This window comes from Cricetulus griseus, chromosome 4 (assembly GCF_003668045.3).
Source record: "Cricetulus griseus strain 17A/GY chromosome 4, alternate assembly CriGri-PICRH-1.0, whole genome shotgun sequence".
Taxonomy (NCBI): domain Eukaryota; kingdom Metazoa; phylum Chordata; class Mammalia; order Rodentia; family Cricetidae; genus Cricetulus; species Cricetulus griseus.
The window spans coordinates 113,791,928-113,799,471 of NC_048597.1; positions in this window are offsets into that span (position 1 = coordinate 113,791,928).

Genomic DNA, 7,544 nt, shown 5'->3' on the forward strand with positions numbered 1-7,544 from the left:
AGCTTGGTTGCCACTATCCTCAACTTGGGAGAGCAGTCCCTCTGCCCTAGTTGTCTCCTGTCCTAGAGTGATTTGTCCATCTCCAACCTTGGACCCTCATGTGAATTTAGTGTCCAGGACTCTGTTGTTTGTTCCTAGAGCCAGGCAGAGCTAAGAAGAACACCAGAGCTGGTCATACCTCCACCTGGGAATGGCCGGCCTCCTAGGACACCTCCAAGGCCAGCAGCACCTGAGGAGAGGACAGAGGGTGTCAGGATGAGATACAAGGACTGTGGTGATGACATCTTGGACCAGACCTTCAGGGGTACCATGAGCTGGGCAGGTGTGGATGATGGTGATGGGTGTAAAAGTCTGTGTTGGAGAGGGGGAGGAAATGGAGGAAACTCACCATATTTGGCTGCTTTAGCAGCTGCAGCTGGGGACACACCTAGAGGAAACAGACACAGGAGGAGTCAAGAAAGCCACCTCTCCCTCCTACCCAGGCCCTCCTACCTGATGTATTCATCTGCATTTGCCCGTGACTTGTCCTCCTGCATCCCTCCATCCCATCCCTCTTCCTTCACACATCATCATTCTAATCGCTGGTGTGTGTGTGTGTGTGTGTGTGTGTGTGTGTGTGTGTGTGTGCGTGTGTGTGTGTGTGTGTGTGCGTGTGTGTGTGCGTGTGTGTGTGTCTGCGTGTGTGTGTGCCGTGTGTGCGTGTGTGTGTGTGTGCGTGCGTGCGTGCGTGCGTGCGTGCGTGCGTGCGTGCGTGCGTGCGTGCGTGTGTGTGTGTGTGTGTGTGTGTGTGTGTGTGTTGCTAGACATGGAATCCAGGGTCTCCTGCATGCTACTATTGAGCACTATTTCTGGCCACTTACTAATAGAGGATTCTAGGCAAGCACTCTACTATGGAGCCATACCTGCAGCCCCTCACTGGGGGATTCGCAGGTGCTGAACCACAGCTCTGCCCCTCACTGGGGAATTCGCATGTGCTCTAACCCTGAACCACATCCCAGCCCCTCACTGGGGGATTCGCAGGTGTTCTACCCCTGAACCACAACCCGGCCCTTCAGTGGCAGCTTTTGAACAAGTGCTCTACCATTGAGTTATTTCCCCAGACCTCCAGTAGTTTATATTGAGCTGCTATTGTACGTCCAGTCTTGGGGATCATAGCATACAGGCTGGTTTAGGTAGGGGATACATAGCAGGGAGAGAAACACACATCCACTATGGTGGTAGAGACTTTAGGAAGTAATTCCTCTCCAGTTTTGATTTTTCTTGTCTGGGAAATGGGTCTGACCATCATTATGCTAATAAGCCCTGACCTGTAGCAATTGGTGGTTTGAAAGAAAGAGAAGATGGGTTTTGTGCCTCTGTCTCAATGGGCAGTCTTGGTTCCTGCCTGCTTATGCTTTCTACCTCTTCACTTCAAATAGGGTCTAATAACCCCTAGGCTGATCTTAGCCTCCAACTCATGATGCTTCCACCTTAGCCTCTCTAGTGCTGGGATGTCAGGTATTGGTCATCACACTTGGGTTCAGTATATCTTTCTTTCTCTCATATACCTCATTCATTCATTCCTTACCTCCAACGCCTGCAGCACCAGGGATTGCTCCACCAGCCCCCAGTCCACCTGCTCCCAGTCCACCTGCTCCCAGTCCTCCTGCTCCCAGTCCTCCTGCTCCCAGTCCTCCTGCTCCCAGTCCTCCTGCTCCACCAAGGCCTGTGGAGAGACCCATGCATTACACAACCTGGTCAGAAGATTATAATTAGGTCCTGTTGGCAAGGAAATCCCTGAGCTCCCAGGTCACTTCTGGGGTCCCTGATGGCCAGGAAACTGTCCTAGGGGCTCATGGACAGTTCAGGAAGACTAAATTCTCTCTCTCTCTCTCTCTCTCTCTCTCTCTCTCTCTCTCTCTCTCTGGTTTTTCGAGACAGGGTTTCTCTGCGTAGCTTTGGAGGTTGTCCTGGAACTCACTCTGTAGACCAGGCTGGCCTCGAACTCACAGAGATCCGCCTGCCTCTGCCCCCCCCACCAGTGCTGGGATCAAAGGCGTGCGCCACCAAAGCCCAGCGAGACTAAATTCTTGCTTACCATACTGGGCAGCCTTGGCAGCAGCCTTGGCAGCAGCAGCAGCAGCAGCAGGTGCAGCTCCTGGGAACACAGAGGGACTCAAGGAAGGACTGCTGAGGGGTCTCAGTTTCAATCCCCAGCCAGCCCATTGCTGGGATAGCAAAAACGTACCTGCTACACCACCTGGAACACCAGCCCCACCGAGACCCCCGGGTCCTCCGAGGCCACCAGCACCTCCGAGACCTCCAGCACCTCCTAGGCCACCAGCTCCTGCTGCTCCTGTGGAGACAGCACTGAGGGTCAGTGCCCATATTTTTGTTTGTTGATTTGAGACCAGGTTACTTATAGCTCAGGTTGGCTTTGGACTTTTTGTGTTGCTGAGGACGGCTTTGAACTCCTGATTTTCCTGTTTCCATCCGCCACACTCTGAGATTTATAGGCATATACTATAATGCCTGGAACTTTTTTCTTTTTGGCTTTTTTCCCCCTTGGTTTTTCAGACAGCTTATTTTTATTTTTATTTTTTTTTATTTAAATAGTACTGGCTGTCCTAGAACTCACTCTATAGACCAGGCTGGGCTTGAACTCACAGAGATCCATCTGCCTCTGCCTCCCAAGTGCTGGGATTAAAGGTGTGCGCCACCACTTCCCAGATACTTTTTTCTTTTCTTTTCTCCTAGTGAGACAGAGCCTCACTAAGTTGCAGAGACTGGCCTTGAACACATGACCTACCTGCCCCATCTCAGCCTTCTGACTGCTGGGATGACAGGCTTGTGCCAACATACCTGCCTTTAGTGTCCTATGTCTGAAAGATGTGTTCGCCTGAGGGCTATAAGGCAGGCATGCAACAGAGGCCTGTGGAATTCTAGGCAAACCCTCTACCACAGGTGCTCACTGGAGGAGTCTAGGCAAGCACTCTTTTATTGAGCATGCCTTTAGCCCTTTGCTGGTGGATTCCAGGCAGGTGCTCTACCTCTGAGCCATACATTCATTTCTCTATTGGTTTTCTGAGACAAGCTCTCACCATTTAGCCCACGCTGCCTTTGAACTTGAGATTCTCCTGCCTTAACCTTCAAAATGCTGGTGTAACAGGTGTGATCCACCATGTCCAGCAGTCACCCCAACTTTGCAGATGAGAAGGTCAAGACAAAAGAGAGGTTTTGAGCATACACACAAATAATGTTCATGTTCATGTTCATGTTCATGGTCCTAAGGGCAGGAGATGACCCAGTGGCTGCTCTTCCAGGAGTCCTTGGTGTGTTTTCCTGGCAAAGTCTGTTGACTAGGGTCAAGAGCAGCCAGCAAGGAACGTGAGAAAGCTGTGGGTGACCAGGGGCTGTGTGTGTGTGTGTGTGTGTGTGTGTGTGTAGCTGAGGAATGGGAGTTTCCGAGGTGGAAACTGGCCTCAAGTATCCAGTTGGCGCATCCCTGGCAGAGGCCCCCTGCCTGGCTCTTTAGGAGGCCAGGAATGTGGGGGTCACAGACAGTGTGGGTCTGACCAGAGTGCCAAGTGGCAAGGCAGGCAGGTCTGCCACGTCTTCCAGGCTGGCGGGTGTTGGGCGAAGTCACACTGGCAGGAAAGGAGGGAGGAGGCCTGGGGATGCCTGTGCAAGGAATATCCACAACTCCACAGGCCAAAGGGTGGAGCTGAGGCTGAAGCTGATGAGCCTTGTGGGACCAACAGCAGTAAGTCTCCCTCTGCACCAAGAAAACCGTAGCGTCAGAGTGAGGCTTGGAGATACGACAGTTGCTGTAAATGAGACAGGCCCTGAAGACCTCCTGCCTCCACTTTCCAAGAGCTGGGATTATAGGTGTCTACCACCATAGTGGGCACTGGCAGGTGGTTTTGACTGACAGGCAGGTGCTAGGTCTGTGACTGTTATTCAGATGTCCTTTAGATAGCCTTCCTCTGTGCTGAGCAGCTTAGCTCCACAATGTAAAGGCTGGTGGGGTGGTGACAAGGGGACCAGGTAGTGTGCTGCACTCACCATATTTAGCAGCTTTTGAAGCAGCCAGGGATCCAGGGACTGTGAAAAAAGGGAAAGAGAGGTCAGCTGCTGAGCTCTGTACATGGGGGTTCAGTTGCCTCTTCCAGGAAGCCCACCCTGACTTCCTCTACTTTGGAGATAGAGGTTTGCCAAACCTGTAAGTTGGGACCTACAGGTTGAGAACCACTGTCCTGGAGCATTTTGGAAGGTTATCTGGGCTGGCTGGAGGAAGAGACCTCTACCTTCTCATCTGTGGTTGTTAGGGGGCTTTTGGTCAGTCTATAGTCTCCTTACACCTCCCTCTAAAATCTCACACCCTGGAGTTGTTTGGCTAGTCCCTCCCTCACCTATTGCCCCATTCATTCCAGTTCCAATTGTTACTAGAAATGACCTCACCTACGCTAGGCAGGTGTTCTGCCCCGGAGCCACTTGGCCAGCCTCTCACTGAGGAATATTAGGCACTGAGCTCCAAGTACTAGCCCCTGGTATTTATTTATTTATTTATTTATTTATTTATTTATTTATTTTAAGATAGCTCCTTACAAAGTTACACAGGCTCTCTATAGAGCAGGCTGCCCTTGGGTTTGTAAGCTCGTATCTCAGCCTCCTGAGTATCCGATATAATAGGCATGCACTATCTACCTGGCACCCGTTTGCTTTTGCCTACTTGGGAAAATCTAACTGATGCCATGTAGGGACACAGGGATGAGTCCTGGGAGGAGGCAGGCCCTCTTTCTCTGAGGTCGAGCATTTTCTATCAGTTCCTAGCATTTTCCTTACCTGCTCCAGCCCCAAATCCAGGGACACCAGCACCAGCCCCAAATCCGGGGACACCAGCACCTGCCCCAAATCCGGGGACACCAGCACCTGCCCCAAATCCAGGGACACCTGCCCCAAGCCCGGCAGCAGCCCCTGCAGAGAAGAGGTAGTAAGTAGCTGTAGCTAGCAGGGCTTGTGCCCCTGTAGAGGTATCCTACCTCAGGAGCTGAGTCAGGTCCCAAGGGAAGGGCCCCCCAAGGGAGCAGCAGCCTCCTACCCAGCTTTGTCCTCATCTGCTGACTCACCCCAGAGTCCATATTATTATTATTATTATTATTATTATTATTATTATTATTATTATTATTACTATTATTATTTGAGACATGTTCTCACTGGTCTGGAACTATTGACCAGGCTGGCATCGAACCCATAGAGATCTGCCAGCCTCTGCCTCCTGAGTGCTGGGATCAGAGGCATGTACTACTGTTTCCAGCTTTTGATGGAATCTATTTCATACTCCCCTCACCTAAGGGTCTCCTGTAGCCCAGGTTAGACTTGAACTGAAATTGCTCTTGAATTTCTGGTCCTCTTGCCTTTATCTCGCAAGTGCTGGTATGGGATTACAGCATGAACTACCGTGCCTGGTGCATGCAGGGCTGGGGATGGGAGCCAGGGCTTCACACCTGCCAGGCAAGTACTCTACCAGCTAAACCACACCCTCACCCTGAACCTCTGAAATTCTCCTAGTGACATTCTGTGTGCAGTCAAGCCATTGACTTTCACACTTGACACCTAAACTAAAGGAACCCGGAAGTCACTCAGTTGTCTTAGGAACCACGACTCAAAGCCAGGTCTCCCTCTTGCTGTGTCTGCACTTCTGAACTCTCTGCTAGGTGCCATAGGGACTTAAAGGTGGTAAGGATGTATCTGAGAGGTTGTTTCCTGTGGCTGTGCTGGGGCTGTGCATCCTGGCTAGGTGGGTGGGGACAGGAGGGGGAAGTCAACGTATACTCACTGTACTGGGCTTTGGCGGCTGCCTTAGCGGCAGATTTGGCAGCAGCTGGCGTCCCTGCCCCTGAAGAGAGAGGAAGGACATTCGAGATAGCACCCATGGAGGCTCCAGGGAATGCTCAGACCCACTCATCCACCATAGCTTACCTCCAATGCCACCAGGTACAAGGCCAATGCCGGGACCAGTTCCAACACCGGTAACACCACCAGGGCCAACTCCACCAGGAACCCCACCAACTCCAACTCCACCAGGAACCCCACCAACTCCAACTCCACCAGGAACCCCACCAACGCCAGGGCCCAGACCTGCAAGAGAAGGAGTAGCTTCTATAATCATGTAGCTTAGTTACAATCAAGGCCCTAACAAAAAGGGCAGGAGCTGATGAAAACAGCCTACAGCTACAAGTTAAGAGTTGTAGGCTCTCTTCCCAGTTCTGGCAAAGATGCTGTGTGGTCTTGGGGCAGATACTACCCCTTGCTGGGCCTCTCTTGCTCCTATGTAGTAAGAGTCATATGTAAATTTAATAATTTGTAACTTTTTGAGGGACAGGGACACCTTGGAGCCTTGCTTGAGGATGATGGAGGACAAGCGGGTTTTTTTTTGTTGTTTTTGTTTTTGTTTTTTAAGGTTTTATTTATGATGTATACAGTCTTCTGCCTGAACGCCAGCAGAGGGCACCAGATCTCATTCAAGGTGGTTGTGAGCTACCATGTGGCTGCTGGGAATTGAACTCAGGACCTCTGGAAGAATGGTCAGTGCTCTTAACCGCTGAGCCATCTGTCTGACCCCAAGCAGGTTTTTTTTTTTTTTTTTGGTTGTTTGTTTTACTTTCTCTTTTTCAGTACTAAAGAATGAATCGGAGGCTTTGAACATGCTAGTCAAGTATTCTACCACTGAGCCACACCCCAGCCCCTCACTGGGGAATTCTAGGCAGGGGCTCTACTGTTGATGGTGAAAAGGTCCCATATTTTTCATCATTATTATAATATTTACTTTGAGACAGGGTCTCACTAGATTTCTCAGGCTGACTTTGAACTTTCAATGTCCTTGCCTCATTCTCTGAGTAGCTGGGATTACAAGACAGTGCCATCAGGCCTGGTTCTCAAAATCATTAAGGCCAAGTTTCACCAACCCCATTCCCAATCCTTCACCCTCACCTCACGCCCCCGTACATGACTGGATCCCATTATACATTCTTGGGGCTATTGGAGTGAACTTGACCTCTATTAAGAGACAGCAAGAGGAATGTAGCCCCTTAAGGGGATAAGGATAGACTCAAGCTTGAGATTTAGAAGAGGACCAGCTTTAGTTGAATTTGGGGAACAGGGATCTCTCAGAAGTAGGTTGGGGCAAGGTCCTGGGGGGGGGTTGGCAGACTACACTGCTAAAGGGGAACGGGCAAGCTAAAAGCTATGAGAAAGGCCCATACTCAGGGCTTGGGGTGTGGTCAGTTGGTAGAGTGCTCACCTACTATGCAGGGAGCCCTGGGCTCCAGCCCCCAGCAGTGCATAACAAAACATGGGGGTGCATGCACGGAATCCTACCATATGAGAGGTAGAGGAACAGGAGTGCAACGTCACCATTAGCTCCTCAGCAGATGTGAGAAGGCTATGGTCTGGGGTCAAAGGTCAGGTGTAGTTAGGGACAACTTACCATACTGGCCGGCTTTGGCGGCTGCCTTGGCGGCAGCAGCAGCAGCTGCAGCAGCAGGAGTACCTGCTCCTATTTG